The sequence below is a fragment of the Schistocerca piceifrons genome, chromosome 7 (assembly GCF_021461385.2).
Source record: "Schistocerca piceifrons isolate TAMUIC-IGC-003096 chromosome 7, iqSchPice1.1, whole genome shotgun sequence".
Taxonomy (NCBI): Eukaryota; Metazoa; Arthropoda; class Insecta; order Orthoptera; family Acrididae; genus Schistocerca; species Schistocerca piceifrons.
The window spans coordinates 45,357,594-45,383,642 of record NC_060144.1 but is presented as its reverse complement, the minus strand read 5'-3'; the positions used below and the strand labels follow the sequence as shown (position 1 = coordinate 45,383,642).

General features: G+C 43.7%; 1 protein-coding gene across 2 annotated transcripts in view; it reads left to right on the top strand.

Moving 5' to 3' along the window:
- Window positions 1-26,049, top strand: part of LOC124804897 (UDP-glycosyltransferase UGT5-like) — a 170,540-nt gene that overhangs the window by 127,690 nt on the left and 16,801 nt on the right. The gene's annotated exons all lie outside the window — the stretch shown is intronic.

The window sequence follows — 26,049 nt, the reverse complement described above, 5'->3', positions numbered from 1 at the left end:
ATGTACAGCAGGAGACCTAGTATGGAACGTTGCTGGGTGCCCAGCCTTCCAAGTGAAATTTCAGGAAACGCACGTGCGACGCTGGAACACGTGCACCAAGATTTTGTGTACGGAACACTGGTGTGAACTTGTCATCCGCAAACGCCGCCTCGAGATCATCCCGTCACTCGAGTGGCTCTGTCGCTTCTTCGACTGGCCTCAGAAGTTGCTGGGTGATAGCATGTGCTTTTCTCACGGGTAACTGCCCCTCCGGGAGGGGGAAGCTCTCTGCATCCACGTGGTAGAGGAGGCACCCTCGGTATGGCCCCTCGAAAATCGTCCACAGTACAGGTAGCCCGCTGATAGGATGGTAACACTTAAGCGCAGGAAGATTTTTACCAGCCTTAGGTACGGCAACTACCTCAGTAGGGTTTCCACACTGTCGGAAGCGTTGGGCAGCCCTCGCATGCGCTGTCGGCAGTAGCCTCATCCAGGTCTGGCCTTCGGAAATGCTAGCAGTTAGCACGCTCAGTCTAAACTTCTCACATACACAACTTCCTGGCAGATATTCCAGGCAACGAAGACCAAAAAGACCAAATACGGGAAAAATTGGTGAGGTAGCAAATTTTTGTACAATGGTAGGATGGAGTATCATGAATAACATACTAAAAATGCTGGGTATAGGACAGGGAGTAACGGAAGTTGAGGACAGAGGGCTTATGGGAACACAGGATATATTCCAGGGAGAGTTCCCATTTCCATAGCTCAGAAAAGCCGGTATTGATAGGAAGAATCCAGATGGCGCAGGCTGTGAAGCATTGATGGACGCAAAGAATGTAGTTGGGCAGCGTGCTCGAAAGGACTGAGCGTGAAGTTGGAGGGCGTTTAAAGGTCATTTTTGTCCTCAATAATTCTAGCGAAAATGTTTCCCACTAAAACATTAATCTACATTCATTTTTCTCTAGTTCTAATGGTATCTGCGTAGCAGGGGATGGAAAAATCGCAAAGTATTAAAAATATTATTCTAACAGTATAAAATTAATGTTATCTGTAAACAAAGTTGGTTAAAAACAAATGTTAAATGTTAATGACAATATTCTGAAAAGAATAGATTGCTACTCGGACACATGTGCAACAAAAAGACTGCTAAACATGTGAGCTATTCGTCAAAAGCCCTCTTTTTAAAGTAGACAACACGTGCAGATTCATGCAGCCCTAACTCTTATACTCATGACCACAGCCTCTGGTCACTAAGCAACTGTTCATGATGAGAGAAGCAGTTTTGGTGGTGAGATTAAGTGTGAGGCTAAGGTGGGGAGCAGGGGGGGGGGGGTAGCAGGGTAGGAATGGGGGATGGTATAAGGTGCTGTTTGTGGGAGCATGCAGGGGCATGGAGGGGGTAGGGTAGGGCAGGGCATGTAGGAGCAGTCAGATGGTTTGAGTGGGGAGGAACCGAAAAGGAGAGAAGGGGAAAAGGAGACAGTGGATGTGTTGGTAGAATAGAAGGCTGTGTATTGCTGGAGTGAAAGCAGGAGAGGGACAGGTGGGTCAAGGACGGGGACCAGCGAATGTTGAGGCCAGGGGGAATATAGAAAAGTATTGCTGGGAGGTTCCCAATTGTATAGTTCAGAAAAGATGGTGTTGGTAGGAAGAATTCAGACAGCGCACAATGTGAAGCAGTCATGGAAGTGAGGAAGGTTGTTGGGCTGCATGCTGAGCAACTAAGTGGTCCAGCTGTCTCTTGGACACAGTTTATCATGTTGAGAGACAGCTTGTTTGTTGTCATGCCCACACAGAATACAGCACAGTGGTTGCAGCTTAGCCTGTAGATTACATGACTGCTTTCACAGATAGCCCTGTCTTTGATGGGGTAGGTGATGCTTGTGACTGAAGTGGATTAGATGGTGGTGTGAGGATGCATGGGATTGGTCTTGCATCTAGGTCTGTTACAGGGCTATGAGACATGGGGCAAGGTGTTGGAGCAAGGTTGATGTGGGGGCGGACAAGGATATTGTTTACGTTTGGTGGGTGGCAGAGTATTACTGTGGGAGGGTGAAGGATAGTTGGTAGCATATTCCTCATCTCAGGGCGTGACAATAGGTAGTCTAAACCCTGGAGGGGTTGCTCCACTCCTAGGTGGTAGTAAGTCACAACAAGAATTCTCCTTTGTGGCAGGACAGTGACACACTAGAGTTGGTGGGTGAATGGAGAGATAAGGTACAGGAGACCTATTTCTGTCAAGGTTGGGAGGGTAATTTCGGTCTGTGAAGGCCTCAGTGAGACCACTGGTATATCTGGAGAGGGACTCCTCGTCACTACAGTAGAGATCCCCATGGGTGCTGGTGAGAAGTCTCTCTGCAATACATCCTACGTTCCTGTAACCCCTGTGGCCTCAACATCCGTTAGTCCCTGTCCTTCACTAGCCTGATCACACTCCAGCACTACACAGTCTTCTATTCTGCAAACACACCCAGTCTCCTTTTTCCTCTCTATTTCTCTCCTCTGCTGCCCCTCACCCCTCACCCCAGCCTCCTGGCTGCACATACCTGCCCTTTCCTGCTACCACTATCCCCTGCATGTCCTCCCACAAACAGGACTATACATTCCTCACCTCTACCCTGATATCCTCCCCCCCTTCCCCTCTCTAGTCTCCTCCTTAATCGCACCACCCAGATTGCTTCTCCCATCACTTGAAGTTGCTTGAAGTACAGTCTCAGTGAACAGAGACAGTGGTGATGTGCATGAGAGTTGGGCTTGCATAAATTTGCATGTGTTGTCTAGTTAAGAAAAAGGGCTTTTAGCCGAAAGCTCACATGTTTAGCAGTCTTTTCGTTGTGCCTATGACTCATCTTTTTTGTGAGCAGCAATCCATCCTTTTCGTAATATTGTCATTATTCCATCCTGGATTTTCCATTGATTGATATTATACGTTTGTACCATATCTATGTGCAGCAGAACCTTATTAACGAATAGATTGTGTTCTGGGGATGTAAGCATGTGGAGAGGGAGTGTAGGTGGAGGGTGATAGTGAGAAGGAAAGGGAGTCAAAGAAACTGTGGTTTTGTACTTCGCTGCTACAGCTCACCTTGTGAAACAGTAGTGAAGCATTGTGCGGACGTGCCCAGGGAAGAGGGGGGTGTTTATTTTCCACAAAATGCGTTAACACTGTATGAAATGGAGACGTGGATTACTAATAATACAAATGCAAGAAATGCACATGGACGGACGGAGTCTATGCAAATATCTCTGCCGATAAAGGGAAATTCATTCTTTCTCATCCTATATAGCAGTTGCAATGTTCTTCTGGGAAAGTCAGTTTGTTCCACCAAGAGCACTGGTTGGCTTTCAGTTTACACACCTATACCTCCTGTGCATTCCCCGTCCAGTTCTCTTATGAACAGAAAAAATAACTTTACTGAGCTTCAGTTTATATAGTGGAGTTGCTTTCAGTTTATTAAATGAGTACTTATTTGCAGCTGCTAAGGGAGCTACTACGTAAAACCTTAGCAAGCAGGAGCTGTCAGCTCTCAACCACACTGTTGCAAGTGTAACATGCCGTAAATATGTAATTAACAATGTCGATTTCACTGTCTCCACTATCAGTGGCTGGAAGGGTCTCAAACCGCAGCTGTTCCAATATGTAATGAGGCTCAAAGTTTAAATTGTTTTCCCTCTGTAATAAAATTAGTTCACCTAGGTGTTATGTAACTTCAGATATTACAACAGATTACTGCTCCAGACTTGAACACGATCAGCCTCGTTCTAACAGTCGGCGTGTGTGCTGTAGGCGGCTTCACTGAGTGCAGCCCACTCTACAAGTGCGAGCAGGCCCTGAGTGGAAGAGATATATGCTATCTGGAACACATTAATGGCGAAAGAAATGCTGTAACTTTCTGGCAAGTCATTAATTCACCACTAACTACAACAAAACTGCACGTGATTGGCCCGATCGCGAAAACCTTTCCCAGCAAAATACAGTGGCCACTGACCACAACAATATTACTCACACTTCTCAGACATTGCTTATACGAAAGTGTTTTACATAGAGGTTCACTTAACAGCTGAAAATAAGTATTCATTTAATAAAGTGAAAATAACTCAGTTATGTAAACACGATGTCAGTGATGTTATTTTGTCTGCTCACACAACAGCGCTATAGTCTGCTGTAACATGACAGCCGAATGACGCTCTTGGTGGGGAAACAGCCCTTCTCGGAAAGACGCAAAGGATGACTTAAACTGTTCACGCTCTAACAAAGTAGAATAGTGTGCAGAGATGTACGTAGACTCACCCCAATATGCGTTTCTTGCGTTAGTACTATTAGTAGCTCATATCTGTATTCCACATAATGTTAACGCACTTTTTGGAACATAAAACATCTCTGGGAGTTTTACATAGTGTCTGAATCAAGACGCTGTTTCTCCGTTCAAGCAGGAAACAGCTTGGCGTGGGTGACTGTGGCAAAAAAAAAGAAAGAAAGAAAAGGAATCGGCGACAGTGTGTCGGCCGTCCTGTCACGTTGGTCCATTTCAGCCATCGATGCAAAATGTTTTCATGATCCTTACAGATACGGATCTCGCAGGAAGGCCGACGGAAAAACGTTAGGTGGAAACCTGCAGAATCTGAAGAGTACGCTTTCCGCGATCGGTTCAATTATAAGGACGCCGGTCCGTCGCAATCCGGCTAAACAGTAGTAGAAATCTCTGCAGTAAGCCTCTGGCACAAAGAAGTGTAGCCCGCTGTGCTTGACAGCGGAACCGGCCTGCTGTTCTAGACGTGCGCGCCCGTTTGCCACCGTCTGCGTTAAGAGCAGCGACCGAGTTTCACGGGGCTGCCCGACATAGCCGCGCCGGCTCCCCTTCCTCGTTCCCTGAGCTGGCTACCAGTAAAGCGGGCTCTTCGCGAGCTACCCTTCGCCCAGCTGCGGTCGTAACTGCCCAACAAAACATTCTACCAAACACAAACGCACTTGTGACACTTCAAATTACTTCATGCAAATGGCTCTGAGCACTACGGGACTTAACATCTGAGGTCATCAGTCCCCTAGAACTTAGAACTACTTAAACCTAACTAACCTAAGGACATCACACACATCCATCATCGAGGCAGGATTCGAACCTGCGACCGTAGCGGTCGCGCGGTTCCAGACTGAAGCGCCTAGAACCTCTCGGCCACACCGGCCGACTACTTCATGCGATCAGATACCAATGAACTCAGTACCCAGACGCTTTCAGCCCTCTTTTATAAGCATCAAATTGATTGTAGTGCTTTCCTAACTAGATATAAGTAACATGTTGTTTTGTAGAGCGGGCAACCACAGCCAAACTTCGACATTTTTTCAAAGAAAATTCCGCACTGGCTGTAAGAATGAGTTTTATTAAATCTGCGACCGGTTTCGCACCACTTACCGGTGCATCCTCAGGCAATCTGTACAAAAAATAATATAATAAGAACTCGTATAAACTATTCGATCCCCCAATTCTGAAATGTAAATTAAACTTTTAAATATCCAGTTTTTTTTAATGAAACAAGAAAGTACTCACATACGCTATTTATAACATAGTAATGTTGAACATTGTCCTGTAGCCACTCCCCGCCACTCACGTCCCATATACCATCATCTGGGCCGGCCGCGGTGGTCTAGCGGTTCTAGGCGCGCAGTCCGGAACCGCGCGACTGCTACGTCGCAGGTTCGAATCCTGCCTTGGGCATGGATGTGTGTGATGTCCTTAGGTTAGTTAGGTTTAAGTAGTTCTAATTTCTAGGGGACTGATGACCACAGTAGTTAAGTCCCATAGTGCTCAGAGCCATTTGATTCGTAATGGACGCAGTGGAAGGTCGGCACAGCATTGTGAAACAACCTGTCGTCGCTTGTCGTCACATAGCGGACAGATTGGCAAACAACATGCTCACTCTTTAGTTTGCAGGGAAGCGCATGACCACAATCCAGAGATCTACCTTCCATCCCACTTCGACCCTCCACCTGCCCCCCCCCTCCCCGCCCCCCCTCCCTCGTCACCACCGTTTCACATGACCCAGAACACAATTCATCCCTTAAGACAGCTCTACTGAACTTAAATGTAATAGGGATATTTAATATTAATCCTTAGACCATTGCATTTAACAGTAAACATTAATGTTATACCAATAAAACACTATTTGAATAATTTACGATTTTTTCGGCGCCTACAACACGAAAACGGTTAGGCGTAGAGAAAAAAATTGTAGCAATTGTTTTGCATGAACTGAATGTAATTTAATTTTTTACTGGGAAACATTTTCTCTAGAAGCCGCTGCTTTAGAGTTATTCAAGGAAAACATTAAAAAATGGACCTTTAAACGGCCTCCGCCGCCCACCCCACGCTAACACCCCACCGGTTGGGATTTTAGTACGTGTTTCATGACACTGTCACCTACCACAGTACAAAAATTTGCGACCACATCAATTTTTACGGTAATTTTTCTTCGTTAACTGAACTAAGGTTAAACCTTGCCAGGTTATGACACCCAGTCCCAATATGACACACTGCGGAGTGATTTTTTCCACCGTGTACAAACTCTAGGCTTTGATCGATGAGAGGATACGAAACAAAAAACGTATAATGACCTTATGTCCGGAAATGCATGGTTTCCATGCTAGAGCCTACATAGTCAATCATATTTTGTTACAGAGACTGTGGCACGATACCATGCAACAACAGTTACAGTATGGATGGTTTCCTCCTACAGGGTGCGTATGTGATGCCCTGGCGCCCTCTCCTGCCAAAGTAATTGGTAATGTTGTGTCCGATTCACTTCCCTCGCTTGTAGTGGATGTGATAAAGCGCTGTACACAATGGTTCCGTATTCTAGTCAAGAGCTTACCGGTATGGCGTTTACTTACGGAAAGGCAAATGGCAACGGGCGGCCGGCAGCAAGGACGTATCAGGAGGTGTATCCCCGCTCACAACAACCAGAGCATTCAATGTTTGCGACAGTGTTTGGCCGTTTGTCTGAGACAGGGTCGTTTCAGGAAACAGGAAATCATGATGACATGCCCTAAACGTTCGGACACCAAACTTGGAGGAAAATGTAATCAACACTGTTGAAGGCGACTGCCGTGTCAGTACCAAGCAGTTGGCGCGTCAGTACAGCGTAAATACACTCCTGGAAATTGAAATAAGAACACCGTGAATTCATTGTCCCAGGAAGGGGAAACTTTATTGACACATTCCTGGGGTCAGATACATCACATGATCACACTGACAGAACCACAGGCACATAGACACAGGCAACAGAGCATGCACAATGTCGGCACTAGTACAGTGTATACCCACCTTTAGCAGCAATGCAGGCTGCTATTCTCCCATGGAGACGATCGTAGAGATGCTGGATGTAGTCCTGTGGAACGGCTTGCCATGCCATTTCCACCTGGCGCCTCAATTGGACCAGCGTTCGTGCTGGACGTGCAGACCGCGTGAGACGACGCTTCATCCAGTCCCAAACATGCTCAATGGGGGACAGATCCGGAGATCTTGCTGGCCAGGGTAGTTGACTTACACCTTCTAGAGCACGTTGGGTGGCATGGGAAACATGCGGACGTGCATTGTCCTGTTGGAACAGCAAGTTCCCTTGCCGGTCTAGGAATGGTAGAACGATGGGTTCGATGACGGTTTGGATGTACCGTGCACTATTCAGTGTCCCCTCGACGATCACCAGTGGTGTACGGCCAGTGTAGGAGATCGCTCCCCACACCATGATGCCGGGTGTTGGCCCTGTGTGCCTCGGTCGTATGCAGTCCTGATTGTGGCGCTCACCTGCACGGCGCCAAACACGCATACGACCATCATTGGCACCAAGGCAGAAGCGACTCTCATCGCTGAAGACGACACGTCTCCATTCGTCCCTCCATTCACGCCTGTCGCGACACCACTGGAGGCGGGCTGCACGATGTTGGGGCGTGAGCGGAAGACGGCCTAACGGTGTGCGGGACCGTAGCCCAGCTTCATGGAGACGGTTGCGAATGGTCCTCGCCGATACCCCAGGAGCAACAGTGTCCCTAATTTGCTGGGAAGTGGCGGTGCGGTCCCCTACGGCACTGCGTAGGATCCTACGGTCTTGGCGTGCATCCGTGCGTCGCTGCGGTCCGGTCCCAGGTCGACGGGCACGTGCACCTTCCGCCGACCACTGGCGACAACATCGATGTACTGTGGAGACCTCACGCCCCAAGTGTTGAGCAATTCGGCGGTACGTCCACCCGGCCTCCCGCATGCCCACTATACGCCCTCGCTCAAAGTCCGTCAACTGCACATACGGTTCACGTCCACGCTGTCGCGGCATGCTACCAGTGTTAAAGACTGCGATGGAGCTCCGTATGCCACGGCAAACTGGCTGACACTGACGGCGGTGGTGCACAAATGCTGCGCAGCTAGCGCCATTCGACGGCCAACACCGCGGTTCCTGGTGTGTCCGCTGTGCCGTGCGTGTGATCATTGCTTGTACAGCCCTCTCGCAGTGTCCGGAGCAAGTATGGTGGGTCTGACACACCGGTGTCAATGTGTTCTTTTTTCCATTTCCAGGAGTGTATAACGACTCCTTTTCTTACTAGGCTAATTACTGTTTAGCTCTACAGGGCCATTATACTGAAATGTTTCCCCACACCACCTAGTATTGTCTTTCTATTTGTGTGAGTAACTGTATGTTCACTGTTGTGGGTAAATACATACAGCGTACACAGGGCGGTGTGTGAAACTGATGGCGATTACACGCTTCCGCTGTTGTAGAAATCTGCTCCAGATGCTGCAGATACCGTGTTGAGCTGAAAGTGGTAACCAAAATACGGAGAAATATTCTTCGGGGGTCTGTTGCATAGCAATCAGATTGCTTTCAGTTCTGAGAAATGTCCAGTTACTATTGTGGATTTGAATGATCCATGAAGTGACTTCTTTTCCGAAGAAAACATCGAACTATTTCACTAGAACTGAACGCTCCCGTCGGAACTGTTCTCAACTGGTGTTTATTAGAAAATCACAATAGCAGTACATCGCTGGGTGTATAATAAGACGTACCTTCTTGAAATGAACAATATTTTTTGTTCTATTAACTGATTTCCTTCCATATGCACTTATATTTTACAATGTGAATCAAAAACTCGCAATGGCGTCGTTTTTTTACATCACAAGAATGGCTCTCCTCTACTAAAAATTACTCTTAACTAGAACAAACAAAAACTATATCCTAAGAATAATTATGTGAGCGCTGTCCGCCACAGAGTAATAAACAATATCTTTGTCTCTCTCTCGCACTGTCACAGCAAGTTACGCTACATGATACATCATATATGCCCCTCTTGTGGACGAACGGTTTTGGGCAAAAACAAACACGAGCGTTCACACAACACTATATCGGTGATTGTTTATGACGCTGTATTAAAGTCCACTAGAGTATTAATGTCCACTGTATTTCTTATGATATTTTGGTATTAGTGAATGACTATCTAAATGTAAATTATTGATTTGGGTGCATATACTGCTGACAAAGCCTGTGCTGAATTCCTGATGCAGCATATATGCATAGCTTACATGCTTGCTTTTATTCATTTGTCGAGGATGGCATGAGATGTGATCAGAAACCTTTTTTATCATCATTCAAAGCTTCTGTCACTCGCCTTGGGATGTCTCAAACGGATAATCTAGCCATTCGGCCAAGCCCCACAAAGGAAAACCAAGGAAAACCTCGGGGTAGATTTACCATCCTCGTATTTCTCATTTGCAAGGATAATTAATTGAATTACAATGGAAAATAAAAAAATATTTACAATATGGATTTTTTTTGTTGAATGAATTTAAACACTGTTCACAAAAGAAACACAACACTGTTAATCTTCTGTGTCTGGAGGTGAACCGTCGACTCGTTGGTTTACGTCCATCTACGATTCCCTTCTATCTGTCATCTCCTGGTAACTGATGGAATTCTATTCCCATTTCACCGTCTCCTCGTGGGTATTATGGTTTTCCGCATATGGTTAACATGAAAATAAGAGTCAGTGTAAGTTCCGTGGAAAAGGTAGTTGATCTATGCTGAGCTGAAATAGAATCTAATCTAAAGTTCTTTCTAATTCTCTGTCCTGAATTCGAAATATTCGGAAGTCGTAAGGTGTTCTTCATTTCTATCAACAACCCTATAATGCACTATACACAGATCCAACTGGTGCTGCCATGTCAACTTATGCTCGTCATCTTTCAGATGGACTTTAACACTTGTTGATGGGCTTATAACTGAAAGGCATTCGCTCAGTTGGTAACTTCGCGAGCAACAATTGATATAACATAATTTACATACACAGGTATGTTACAACAATAGTACAATTCTAAAGACAATGTTCATCACAAAAGATTGAAACAAAGTAATAGGCGTCCTTTTAAAACTGAGAACGGGTTACCCCTTCCGAACAGCATGACTTCAGCTCAGCGAGTAAAAAAACAAATACAAACATACATTGAGATTGTTAAATTGACATAAGAAAAAATATCTTGCCATAGACCAGATTCATTTGAGTCACTAACCCATGGTCATTATGCATTGTGAAACCTGATTGAAATTACTATCTACTAAATAAAAATTTTTTTAAAAGAAATCATTCATACTACAGCTAAATTCTCTGCATACTGAAAAGAAAACTTATCCTTACAGTGGAAAACCTATACATAATGTCTGCATATCTCTCGTACAGTATGCCTGAAAAGAAAACTAACTACTAAATTGCAAAAAAAAAGAAACTATCCTAAGTATGATTCATAGGTTTAATGAAAATTCTCTAATCAATATTATTTGATAAGAATAGTATTTTCAATATTCAGAATCTTCAGTCATCATGAAATTGCTTTAACAAGTGATGAGGATACATTCCTTTCACCTTTCCATTCTTCACATCCTTCAAAACATAAGTTCCTGGATGGGGTATTTTGGTAATCACAAATGGTCCTTGATACAATAATTGCCATTTTGTGTTCTTCCTCTGTATAAGTGAAGCCTTAGGATGAGTTTTTACTAAAACTTGGTCTTTCACTTTATATGTTTTTATTTTTCCAAGTCGATTGTCAAAATATATTTTCCTTTTTCTTGCCTTGTCCATTATATTAAGTAAGGATTGTCGTACTTTATTTTGTAGGTCTATTTTGTTAATAGCTACTTTAGGAATTGGTCGAATCCAGTCATTCTGTTCCTGTTTTCCAAACATCAGTTCGTATGGGGTGTATTCTGTCGTAGTATGTGGCATATTGTTTACAATTTCCTGAAAATCGTGAAGATAATCGATCCATTTGGGCAATATGTTCTCATGAACCGGTTTAATTCATGAAAAATTCGTTCCACGGGATTCGCCGAAGGGTGGTACACTGATGTTAGAATTTGTTTCATACCACAACTGGCTAATGTTTGCCTCCAACGAAATCCAGTGAACATTGACCCATTGTCAGAAAGAATAGCCTCTGGTTTGCCTACTTTGACTATATAATCTTTGACCAGCTTCTTGGCTATGGATGCAGCAGTAGCTGATTTTAATGGATAAAGTTTGACATACTTAGTGAATATATCAAGAAAAGCTACAATATATTTGCATCCTCCCCTTGATGATGGTAGAGGACCACAGACGTCGACCGAAATGATTGACAGCGGTTTAGTGGGTATAATAGGATGTAGGAAATCTTTCACACAAAAATTTCCTGGTTTGGCTAGCTGACAAATTTTACATTTCCTTAACTGTCTGTGCACTTTCCTGCGAATGTTTGGGAAGTAGCAATATGCTTGAGTCTTCCGAGCACACTTTAATACTCCAAAATGTCCCCAAGTGATGTGCGTGTGCAAAATTAAGTCATTCTCATTCTTCTCGGGAATACACACCTTCCAATTATCTGAATCAAGATGCCCTTTGAAAAATAAGACATCGTCCTCAACTTTGTACAGTCTCTTCAGATCATCGTTTCCAGGCTTTGCTAAAGTTTCCTTTATTGAATGCCAACGAGGATCTTCATTCTGTAGTTTTTCCATGTTCTTACACATGTCAAGATAATGTTTCCTATATATTCTATCAGTCATTATAAGAACATTAAATTCGGACGGATTGCCGGTGATGTTGATAGTTGACAAATCTCCATCTGGCATTCTAGACAGTGCATCAGCGATGAAATTATCCTGTCCGCTTAGGTATTTAATTTCAAATTGAAACTCTTGGAGTGAGAGCGTCCATCTTGCTAATCTTGGATGTAATAATTTACATGTTTGCAAAAAACTTAACGCTTTGTGGTCACAGTATACTGTTGTCTTCGCTCCATATAAGTAATAGTAAAATTTCTTAAATGACCAGACTACGGCCAATGCTTCCCTTTCGGTAGTCGTATATGTTCTTTCACAAGCAGTTAAGAGTCGGCTAGCAAAAGCTATTGGACAGAAAGTTGATTTCCTATCTATCATCTTTACTTGGAAGAGGCATGAACCTATTCCAATTTCCGAAGCAGCTGCCATTAAACCGAATTCTTGGCTCATATTCGGATGATATAATATTTGTGAATTGACTAAGGCATGTTTTATTGCTTCAAATGCATTCTGACATTGTTGCGTCCACACCCACGGAGTATTTTTTGCGCAACAAGCTGCCATTAAACCGAATTCTTGGCTCATATCCGGATGATATAATATTTGTGAATTGACTAAGGCATGTTTTATTGCTTCAAATGCATTCTGACATTGTTGCGTCCACACCCACGGAGTATTTTTTGCGCAACAAGCTGTACAACGGTTCTGCATTAATAGAGTGGTCGTGAATGAAACACCTGAAAAAAGAGACAACTCCGAGGAAGCCCTTTAACTGTCTTTTTGTTGTTGGAACTGCAAAGTTTTTGATTGCCTTTAGTTTCTCGGAGTCCGGTAAGATGCCTTTTTCATTTATAAGATGACCCAAAAATTTGATTTTATCTCGAGCAAAATGGGACTTTTGCAGATTTGCGGTTATGCCTGCTTCCTTGAAACGTTCTAACACTCTTCTCAATAAATCAACGTGCTCCTCCCATGTGCTCGTAGCTATGAGCATGTCGTCCAAAAAATAAAGTTAAATTGCTTCGAAGTGCAGGTCCCAATGCATGATCTAGAGCATTTATAAAAACTACTGAGCTCACGTTTAGCCCAAAAGGTAAAACCTTAAATTGATAGCTTCTACCTGCATGTACAAATGCGGTGTACTTTTTTGATGGTTCGTCTAGAGCCACCTGCCAAAATGAACTTCTCAAATCAATATTTGTTAAGTATTTCATCCCCTCGAACTTTTGAATTAGCTCATCGATGTTTTCCGGGTGAGTTCGCACGGGCATGATAATCTTATTTATCTGCCGTGCGTCTAGCACGAGACGAACTTTTCCTCCCCTTTTCGAGACAACATGAAGCGGACTACAGTATGGACTCGTCGAAGGTTCGATCAGATCCCATTCAAGCATCTGGTGGATTTCCGCATCAACTGCCTTTCGTTGGTGCCACGGTACTGGATAAAAAATACGGCAGAAAACTTGGTGTGGTATCACATCTAAATGGCATGTGTATCCCTTGATTACACCAGGTCTTTCTTGAAAGACTTCATGATATTCCTGTAGAAGATCATATAATTGCTTTCTTTGATGTTGTTGCAAATATTCAGTTTCTTGTACCTTTTCATATACCATAACTTCAGGGTTTAAAACTGGTTGCAAGTAATTAATTTTGTAATACCTTACAGGTTTGCTATGTACCCACTTTATTTGCAGCTTTCGTCCATGACAATACTTTCCATGGGTACTATATTCCCTGAGAAGATTCACTTGATGTTTCTGATCCATTGTTGTAAAACTGGCACGGCCTAGAGAAAAATCGATATGCCAATTTCTCTCTCTAAATTCATCTATACCCAGGATACAGTCCTCAACCAATTTTTTTATTACAAGGAACGTGCAATTTATAGCTACATTTCCTATATCTAACTGGAGTTGAGTCTGCACTTTAACCTGAGAAGACTTATGACCAGTAGGACCTACAATTCTACAACATTGAACAGGAAAAATCGGTGGATCTGCTTTCTGAAGTATTCTTTGAAATAACTTCTCAGAAATGACATTTACTGCTGCTCCTGTATCTAAAGTAACTTGCACAGTAATGCCTTCAATCGCCGCCTGAATTTTCGCAACAGGTACAGTGATATGTTCCTCTTGACAAGGCATCATATCCTGCTGAAGTTCTTCTATTAATAATCTGCCTTCATTGTACCGGAAAAATTTGACGCTCGAATTTTCGCCCCTGGAAACTTCCTCGACTGCACCGTCGGGGCTTCTGACAGTCGAGTTTAGTTTGACGATTGTCCATTTTTAGTAGATGTCTGCTCCGTTACGTCGGTTATTATTGGTGGTTGATTTCTCCATTCATTTGCATTATCATTTGGTACCCAACCTGAAGTTTGTGGTTGGTTGTGATATTCATGGGTTGGTTGCTGATATCGGCGTTTTTGCTGATAATTCCCTTCTTGATAGTATCCTTTCCTCTTCTTATTATTCTTCCTCCATTTCCATTTATATGTTTGTTCACATTGTTGGTCATGATTACACTTGTCGGGATTTTTGTTACCAAATTTCACGTTTTTCTGGAAATAATTCACCTGTGGGTTTGGTGAATTGTGTGCAAAAGGTTTGTTTCCATACTGTTTGTTGTTACTATTGTATTTGTTAGGTTGGTAACTTGGTTGGTTATAGCGCACACGAGATTCTTCGAACAGAATGTCTATTGAATCCAATGTGGCTAGAAAATCTTCCACATGTTGTTCAGGCACATGTAGAAGTTTTTCCTTAACTTCAAGTGGAAGTTTGCCCTTTAATATTCGAATGATATCCTGCGTCGGGATTGGTTCATTCCAGTATTTACTTTTATTTATATACTTCTCGAAATACTTTCTTAAAGATCCATTTTTGAAAGAAAAAGGTTGTGGGTCAAAAACTTCCTTACGTAGTCTTTCTTGTACACCTTTATTCCAGTATTTGTGCAAGAAAGCGCGCTCAAATTGGTCATAATCTTGACACCAATCGGATGCTTCTGACGCCCACATCGATCCATCTCCATGTATGAATCCTGCAACGTACATAATTTTTTGTTGCTCAGTCCACATTCGCGGCAATATCCCTTTAAATTGCTTGATAAATACCACGGGATTGATCGACTTCCTTTCGGGAATAAATATCTGGAATTGACGATATTTAAGCATTTTTTCTTCATTCATAGTCACAGGTGTATTCTGGTGGCTACTACGCGGTGAATGATAATCTCGATAATTTGTTTCTGGTTGATTACGTAAATATGCACCAATACATGGATATTGTTGCATGGATTCGGTTTCACTGGTTTCATCAGGAATAATGTCTGCTTTTGATAAACTGCAAGTAGTATGTGCCCCTCTAGTATTAACTAGACCCTGCTGGCATGCTTTTAATGTATTTTCTATCTTTGCTTTCCAAGCAGGAAATTCATCTCCTATATTCTCCTTAATCTCTTTAACTTCTGCTTTAAGTTGTTCTTGTGCAGCTTCGTTGTTAACTTGCACGTTAGAAACTGTTTCTTTCAAGGTTTTGTCAACATAATTTCGCACTGTCTCGGTTTGCTCTTTCGCCCAATCTTCAATGTCCTTAGAAAATGCGATCTTATGTTCATTGAAAAGTTTCTCTATGTGTTTCTCGCCTTCGAGACTGAGAGTGTCTATCCTCGGAGTAAGCTCAATGACAGCTTGCTCGTTATTGTGCTTAATTGTATTCACGTCTTGCGCAATAGTGTTCTGTACATGAATAACTTCTTGCACTTGATGATTTAGTGTATCTTGACGACATAAGATGTCTTTGTATTTGTTTGTTAATTCCTGATACTGTTGTTCTTGTGTAACTGTGAGTTGTGCCTGACTGGTAATCAATTGACTCTGCTTTGTTTCCAAACTCTGGAATTTTTCAGTAATCTTATCATTTATTTCTTTTAGTTTATTAGATTGCTCCTGAGCCAAATTAAATTGCGCACTCTCCAATACTTGGAATCTACGATTCATGTCGTTTGCAAACGTGGATTGTGCCGTTGCAAGATTAGATTGCGATGTTTCCAATGCTTTAATCCCTTGTGTTATGACAGTCAAACTTGACATCAGCTGGGATAACAAATCGGTATTCTCAGCAATTGGCGATTGCACTGGGCTTAATGAGGATTGTACCGACACAATTTTCGGTACAGTCATTTCGTTTTCGCACGCGTCTGTGTCAGAGATGAAATTCATGTTGTTTGTTGGTTGCTGCATATTTCTCTGGACTACTTTCGACATATGAATGTCGGAACTAGCAGCCGTTTGTGTCGACGGCATGAGCGCATTAATTATTGCTGGTTGCTCAGCCGTAATCGACATATCGCTAACTACGGCGGTATTAAATTCTGTGGCACTAGTTGACGATGCATTCACACTATTTAATTCATTTTGTGGCATTGTGATGCGTGCTTGCTTATTGGCTTTGAACATAGATCTCGTTATCACCATGTAAATGAGCAATTGACAGTTTCTCCTCTAAATAAGTCCCACAAAAGTGACTATTAAACTTTTACACACGCAAAAACGTTAATGTCCTAATGCTGTTAATGTACACTTTACAATGTGACACAAAAACAGTGCATAGATATCACATAAAATGTTGTCTTACTATATCTACTGAAATACTGGAATTCTAGTAAAAGTAATATAGCAACTCTATTTATACTTAGAAAATTTCTACATGGAGGGTCACTACAATGCATAAATGCTCAAGAAAGCTAGTAATTCAAATGTTCTGGCCTTTTTGAAGTTTCTGCTCGGCTGCTGGGAAGGCGCACTCGTTCTCTTCACAAGATACTCCCGCACGTTGGCGTTAGCATGAAACATACAAAGGACCATAATGTAGTGACTCTATAAGACTAGACATATATACACACAAAGAAACATTACTTACTAAATTACTAACATATTTATATTGCAGGTTCACTATGAGTGTTGTATCAGGATCGTGTCCTGTCTAACGGTAGACATTTTATAACGACTCCTTTTCTTACTAGGCTAATTACTGTTTAGCTCTACAGGGCCATTATACTGAAATGTTTCCCCACACCACCTAGTATTGTCTTTCTATTTGTGTGAGTAACTGTATGTTCACTGTTGTGGGTAAATACATACAGCGTACACAGGGCGGTGTGTGAAACTGATGGCGATTACACGCTTCCGCTGTTGTAGAAATCTGCTCCAGATGCTGCAGATACCGTGTTGAGCTGAAAGTGGTAACCAAAATACGGAGAAATATTCTTCGGGGGTCTGTTGCATAGCAATCAGATTGCTTTCAGTTCTGAGAAATGTCCAGTTACTATTGTGGATTTGAATGATCCATGAAGTGACTTCTTTTCCGAAGAAAACATCGAACTATTTCACTAGAACTGAACGCTCCCGTCGGAACTGTTCTCAACTGGTGTTTATTAGAAAATCACAATAGCAGTACATCGCTGGGTGTATAATAAGACGTACCTTCTTGAAATGAACAATATTTTTTGTTCTATTAACTGATTTCCTTCCATATGCATTTATATTTTACAATGTGAATCAAAAACTCGCAATGGCGTCGATTTTTTACATCACAAGAATGGCTCTCCTCTACTAAAAATTACTCTTAACTAGAACAAACAAAAACTATATCCTAAGAATAATTATGTGAGCGCTGTCCGCCACAGAGTAATAAACAATATCTTTGTCTCTCTCTCGCACTGTCACAGCAAGTTACGCTGCATGATACATCATACCACCCCACGCTAACACCCCACCGGTTGGGATTTTAGTACATGTTTCATGACACTGTCACCTACCACAGTACAAAAATTTGCGACCACATCAATTTTTACGGTAATTTTTCTTCGTTAACTGAACTAAGGTTAAACCTTGCCAGGTTATGACACCCAGTCCCAATATGACACACTGCGGAGTGATTTTTTCCACCGTGTACAAACTCTAGGCTTTGATCGATGAGAGGATACGAAACAAAAAACGTATAATGACCTTATGTCCGGAAATGCATGGTTTCCATGCTAGAGCCTACATAGTCAATCATATTTTGTTACAGAGACTGTGGCATGATACCATGCAACAACAGTTACAGTATGGATGGTTTCCTCCTACAGGGTGCGTATGTGATGCCCTGGCCCCCTCTCCTGCCAAAGTAATTGGTAATGTTGTGTCCGATTCACTTCCCTTGCTTGTAGTGGATGTGATAAAGCGCTGTACACAATGGTTCCGTATTCTAGTCAAGAGCTTACCGGTATGGCGTTTACTTACGGAAAGGCAAATGGCAACGGGCGGCCGGCAGCAAGGACGTATCAGGAGGTGTATCCCCGCTCACAACAACCAGAGCATTCAATGTTTGCGACAGTGTTTGGCCGTTTGTCTGAGACAGGGTCGTTTCAGGAAACAGGAAATCATGATGACATGCCCTAAACGTTCGGACACCAAACTTGGAGGAAAATGTAATCAACACTGTCGAAGGCGACTGCCGTGTCAGTACCAAGCAGTTGGCTCGTCAGTACAGCGTAAAGCAGACGAAAATGCAGCAGTTTTTTGTCACTGGTTTCTTCACCAGGCAACCACGATTCCGAGATTTGTGTCATCCACCCTATTCACAGATGAGACCACCTTTACGCGGAGTGGTATCTCCAGCTTTCATAACAGTCATCTGTGGGATGGTATGCAGAACCCCCCTGATATGGTGACAGCGAATCATCAGCATTGCTGCAGCCGCAATGTGTGGGCCGAGATAATTGGCGACCTATTTTGGGACCAGTCTGCCTTCCAAGTCGCCTAACAGGCCGGAACTACCGGCGTTCCTTGCGGGTGACTTTGCCTCCCCTGCTGGAAGAAGTGCCATCTGTGATTAGAAGGGTTATGTGACTGCTACATGATGATGCTCTAGACCACTCCACCGTTAACGTCCGGACGTACCTCAATCGTGTCTCCCCTAGTCGATTGGTCGGACGGGGGGGAGGCGGGGGAGGGGGGGGGGGGGCGGGGTCCAGTTGCATGGCCTGCTCGTTCACCGGCTCTCAACCCGTGCTGTACCTGGTTATGGAGCCTGCATGCAGAGCCCAGTCCAGATGTGGAGAAACTGGAGCAGTGTACTCGTGCTGCATTTGACACTGCACGGGTGTAGCCTGGCCAATGTGAACGTGTGAGACAGTACACACAACGGCGCGTAAACGCATGCGTTGAGGCACATGGAAGCCATTTTCAACGCATACTGCAATTGTGGCGGCATACCACAGCGCGTATTAGACCGCAGTCTCTTATCAAAGTATGATTGAATAGATAGTATCTAGCATGAAAATAGTCAATTTCCGGACATAAGTTCACTAGCCTTTGTTTGTTCCGTGTCCTCTCATCGATCAATGCCAGGAGTTTACACACGGTAGAGAAAATCACACTGTATGTTCCACTGGGGGCCGAACAGCACAATAACGCTGGGTTCGGTGTGGGGCGGCGGTGGGGTGAGTGGACTGCTGTAGCCTGTTGTGGGGTTGTGTACCACTGAGGGCTACGGCGGGGACGAAGCCTCTCCGTCGTTTCTAGGTCCCAAGTTCCATACAATACAATGGTAATACATAACTGCTCTACACTAGTTAGAATATTTTAAAAACAAGACAAACACTACTGTGAATTTCGTGCTTCGTATTTGCTTTTCGTTAGCATTAACCGTGTACAACAGGTATCGTACTGAAAGCTTTCTCATAGTAGGTTACTTCATATACCTTGTTTAACAGCCGATGTTCCAGGTCCATGTTGTGCTTTCGAATGAGGTTGAATATAGTACTAACGAAGGTGCGGCCTGTCCACAAATCTTCACCAGCTTTGTACCTAAATAAAAATTAAAATATGATAGTAAAAGATTCCAGTTTGTCAATTTTAACGAAAGACATACACTGAAGAGCCAAAGAAACTGATACATCTACCTAATGGCGTATGGGCCCCCGCGAGAAAGTAGAAGTGACGGAACACGACGTAGCATGGACTCAACCAATGTCTGAAGTAGTGCTGGAGGGAAATGACACCATGAATCCTGCAGGGCTGTCAATAAATCCGTAAGAGTTCTGTTCTGAACAGCACGTTGCAAGGCATCCCAGATATACCCGATAATATTTATGTCTGGGGAGTTTGGTGGCCGCCGGAAGTTTTTAAACTTAGAAGAGTGTTCGTGGAGCCACTCTGTAGCAATTCTGGACGTAGGGAGTGTCGTGTTGTCCTGCTCGAATTGCCCAAGTCTGTTGGAACGCACAACGGACATGAATGGATGCAGGTGATGAGACAGGTTGCTTGCATACGTTTCACCTGTCAGAGTCTTATCTAGATGTGTCAGCTATCCCCTGTCACTCCAAATGCACACGCCTGACACCATTACAGAGCCTCCACCAGCTTGAAATTCCCCTGCTGGCATGCAGGGTCCATGGATTAATAAGGCTATCCCCATACCCGTACACGTCCACCCGCTCGATACAGTTTGAAACGATAATACTCGTCCGACCAGGCAACATGTTCCCAGTCATCAATAGTCCAATGTCGGAGTTGACGGGCCCAGGCAGGCATAAAGCTTTGTGTCGTACGGTCTTCAAGGGTAACGAATGGGTCTTCGGCTCCGAAAGCCCATATCGATGATGTTTCGTTGCATGGTTCGCACGCTGACACTTGCTGTTGGCCCAGCACTGAAATCTGCAGCAATTTGCGGAACGGTTGCACTTCTGTCACGTTGAACGATTCTCTTCAGTCGTCGTCGGTCACGTTCTTGCAGGATCTATTTTGGCCACAGCGTTGTCGGAGATTTGATGTTTTACCGGATTCCTGATATTCACGATACCCTCGTGAAATGGTCGTACGGGAAAATTCCCATTTCGTCGCTACCTCGGAGATGCTGTGTCCCGTCGCTCGTGCGCCAACTGTAACACCACGTTCAGGCTCACTGAAATCTTGATAACTTGCCATTGTAGCAGCAGTAACCGGTCTAACAACTATGCCAGACACTTGTCTTATGTAAGCTTTTCCGACTGCAGCGCCGTATTCTGCCTGTTTACATCTGTCGTATGAACAAAACTATACAGATAAAATTACACGACAAATGTGAGTGCGTCTGCTAACACAGCAGGAACAAGAATTCAGTGATATCGGCATCACATGTTAAGCAGGCCAGTATGTTTTCTTCCCCGCCACATTAATACAGAATCGGAGCGTTATTGCCTGAACTGTCTTATTTAACAGCAGAGGTCTGTAAACTGATATCGTATACGAAAAAGTTAACGAAAATCGCTAGTCAACAGGCCAATGTATGGAAACTTCCTGGCACATTAAAACTGAATGCCGGACAGGGATATCCAACCGGGACGTCTGCCTTTTGCGTGCAAGGGCTCTACCAACTGAATTACCCAAGCACGACTCACGAACCGTTGTCGGAGCTTTACTTTCACCATTGATGGTCTGGCACACTCTTTTAAACAGCCAGGAACTTTCTATTAGCGCACACCCCGCTGCAAACCGAAAACCATGTCTCTGCAGTATGTTTCCTTCCAGGAGTGGTAGTCCTGCAAGTTCGCAGCAGAGCTTCTATGAAGTTTGAAAGATAGGAGATGAGGTACTGGCGGAAGTAAAGCAGTTAGGACGGGTCGTGAGTAGTGCTTGGATTACACAGTACGTAGAGAACTTGCCAAGGAAAGGTAGAGGTCCTGGGTTCGTGTCCCAGTCTGGCACACAGTTTTAATCTACCAGGAAGTTTAGTGTCAGTGTACTCTCCGCCGCATAGAGAAAAATTCATTCTGGAGACCGTGTATCGTTACTCAGGCAGTAAGAATGACTGATGTACCGGGCATCCGTGGCAAATACAGGCTGTTCATTCGTTTGATATCACAAGACTTGACAAGAGTCAAAGTAGAAACTTTCGGTGAATTTTAACTCTCGCGTGGTGCTAAAAAGTTTTTATTTTCGAAGGAGCCATCCGATTTTACAGGGGTATATTTTCACATGCCCGTTTGCAGACTTAGGGTACTTTTTGTAATTACATTTAGGATCAAATTTTTCATTTGCCTTTCACAATCGTTCAATGTGTCGCCCTGAGGACACAACTAACATCCAGATGACAGTCAGACTCATAGAGCAGTTTTGCGAATGTTTCTAGAATTAGCTGTAACGGCGTCGCACTTCAGCCATCGTTGTTGGAAAGGGGGAAACACATATGCGGATTCTCTTACAAACACGTACACGCACACACAAATCCCCTACTGTAAGATCAGGCGACCTTGGAGTCCAACGCTGCAATGCCAGGGCCGCCGATCCATCACTGAGGCAGCCCATTGTTTAGAGTTGCTGATCACATACGTGCCTGTATGCTTGCGTTCCGTCCTGTTAAAAACTAGCATTTTCAGCACTTTTCCGCAATTCTGAAGAAAAGCAGGATGTTCAATATATCAATATATGATTCCTGTAACCATTTTTTCGGTGAAAAAGAACCGGGCGTTAATCTTCCATGGGACAAGCGGCACAGAATACGCGAAACAATGAATTGCTGTGTTCCCCATATTCTTAAATTTATCGTGGCGGTTCACTTCTCCACTTAAATGTAATGTACCCCTATCGGTGAACACTAAACGTAAAAGGAAATTATCTTCCATCTCAAGGCCCAGAATAAATTCACGATATACTTGGTTATGATCGTCGTCGTCTTGAAGGGCTTGTAGCATTTGATTTCTTTGCGGATGGCTCTCAATACAGCGATCACTCCCTACTCTCTTCCACACACAGGCGTACGTGTGCTAATACGGCAATCAAAATACGTTGGGGGGGGGGGGGGGAGGGGGAGAGGGGGGGAGGGAGAGGCTGTAGTGTGAGTCGGCACGTACCTTGAACCAGTCATATATCTTCGATCTTTACTCCTTAACTTCATTCGTTTTCACACCAAAAGGTGCGTACTATGATTGGTATAGTCAGCTGTTGTTACAGGAGCAAGGGACAGTTATTTCAGTTTTCTACATTACATCATTGTTTGTTTCATCTAAAAGTGTTTCCGTTCCTAGAGCAATGTTATTCCAGCTATGTGTGCACAAATAAAATTAAACTAAAATGGTTAATACACTACTGGCCATTAAAATTGCTACACCACGAAGATGACGTGCTATGGACGCGAAATTTAACCGACAGGAAGAACATGCTGTGATATGCAAATGATTAGCTTTTCAGAGCATTCACACACGGTTGGCGCCGGTGGCTACACCTACAACGTGTTGACGTGAGGAAAGTTTCCAACTGATTTCTCATACACAAACAGCAGTTGACCGGCGTTGCCTGGTGAAACGTTGTTGTGATGCCTCGTGTAAGGAGGAGAAATGCGTACTATCACGTTTCTGACTTTGATAAAGGTCGGATTGTAGCCTATCGCGATTGCGGTTTATCGTATCGCGACGTTGCTGCTAGCGTTGATCGAGATCCAATGACTGTTAGCAGAATATGGAATCGGTAGGTTCAGGAGAGTAATACGGAACGCCGTGCAGGATCCCAACGGCCTCGTATCACTAGCAGCAGAGATGACAGGCATCTTATCCGCATGGCTGTAACGAATAGTGCAGCCACGTCTCGATCCCTGAGTCAACAGATGGGGACGTTTGCGTGACAACAACCATCTGAACGAACAATTCGACGAAGTTTGCAGCAGCATGGACTATCAGCTCGGAGACCATGGCTGCGGTTACCCTAGACGCTGCATACAGACAGGAGCACCTGCGATGGTGTACTCAACGACGAACGAGGGTGCACGAATGGCAAAACGTCATTTTTACTGATGAATCCAGGTTCTGTTTACAGCATCATGGTGGTCGCATCCGTGTTTGGCGACATCGCGGTGAACGCACATTGGATGCGTGTATTTGTCATCGCCATACTGGCGTATCACCCGGCGTGATGGTATGGGGTGCCATTGGTTACACGTCTCGGTCACTTCTTGTTCGCATTGACGGCACTTTGAACAGTGGACGTTACATTTCAGATGTGTTACGACCCGTGGCTCTATCCTTCATCCGATACCTGCGAAACCCTACATTTCAGCAGGATAATGCACGACCGCATGTTGCAGGTCGTGTATGGGCCATTCTGAATACAGAAAATGTTCGACTGTTTCCCTAGCCAGCACATTCTCCAGATCTCTCACCAATTGAAAACGTCTGGTCAATGGTGTCCCAGCAACTGGCTCGTCACAATACGCCAGTCACTACTCTTGATGAACTGTGGTGTCGTGCCGAAGCTGCATGGGCAACTGTACCTGTACACGGCATCCAAGCTCTGTTTGACTCAATGCCCAGGCGTATCAAGGCCGTTATTACGGCCAGAGATGGTTGTTCTGGGTACTGATTTCTCAGAATCTATGCACCCAAATTGCGCGAAAATGTAATCGCATGTCAGTTCTAGTATAATATATTTGTCCAATGGCAACTTTAATGGCCAGTAGTGCAATAATTATAATAGACATTTATCTCAATGACCATGGAGGGAAAATTCACATCATTTTGTTATTTTTATGTTTAGCATTAATTATATTAAACTGGGAGGAAAATTCTACTCTAAGTAAGTTGTTGATGTTGCACCATGATCAAGGCCCAAGGCATCATTCAAAAATTTTTCGAGATCGGATTAATATAAAAAAAATGGCTCTAAGCACTATGGCACTTGACATCTGAGGTCATCAGTCCCCTAGCCTTAGAACTAGTGTCTGTCTATAAACTCAAGAGCGAGCAGCGCTTTTGGTGGGGGAAGTGGCCTTTCCCGGAAGAACCCTGCCACTGGCCCACAGGACAACCCAAAATCAGTTGCCCGTTACCTATCTAGCGATGCAGTTCGGCGATTCTGTTCGTGGGATCTTAGTTGCCAATCTCAGTCAGTTGACTCTGTGTACTCACTGATATACTTCAGTATCCGGAAGTGATGGATAATCGCCCTGCATTACAAGAAAATGTGCAGATAACGAAGAAGATACTTGCGCAGAACGAGCGTTCGATCGTCTCTAACGTTATTACAGCTCGTGTTAAGGAGGCTACACAAAAAGAACTGTTGGCTAATATTACCAGTCCCAATCAAAGGGCTGCAGTTTATGCAAACGTCAGCCTCGCCAAAATAGGACGCATAAGGAGGGGACGCGAAAACAAGGCGCATGGTTTACTGGAATCGCCGCGAAGGAAAACTAATAATTTAGGGAGGAAACCCGTCGTTATAGACAGTTTCACAAAATCGGTCATTCGACAAACGATGGAGGACTTTTACATAAACCAAAAAATAATGCCCACATTACGGAAATTACTCACTGGCGTGAAACAAAAAATACATTTTCGTTGCAGAAAGATGTTTTACACAAGACATTGCGTGAAATGGGATTTACCTGGAAATACTTTTCAGACATGTTTAGGAAGACAATGACAAAAAAAGCAGTGCGAATCGAACTAATACAACACACGTAATTATAAATTTCTGGTTACTTTTTAAACACTCTTCGTGTTGCAAGAATTGTTAAGTTTTAATGCAGCCCTTCAAAGAAAACTTCTATTTTTTAGTAGAAACACAAAGTAAGAAAAGCCTTAAATTCTACAGACTGATTGCACTACATCTGGTTCGTCTTACGAATAGAGGACCATACATTCATATGAATAGGCATTCGGTTCTATGTTTGTAGTAGAATCCTGACTTCCGTTCTTATGTTAATATTATTTACTCTATAATGTTTTGTTTCGAAGAAGCTATCCTCTTTTGTTTTCCTTATAATCTTAACGCATTTGTCTAAAATAAACGCAGACGGGACGTGTCTGCACACGGCGTCGTCACAGATTTAATGCGCGCGCCGCGGCAGGGACTGTACTACGTTGTGGAACAGCCTGTAGAAGCGCCGTGTGACGTAGCAGGGTAGGCAGTTTACCGACAGACTATACTTAAATCTAACTAACCTGAGAATATCACACACATCCATGCCCGAGGCAGGA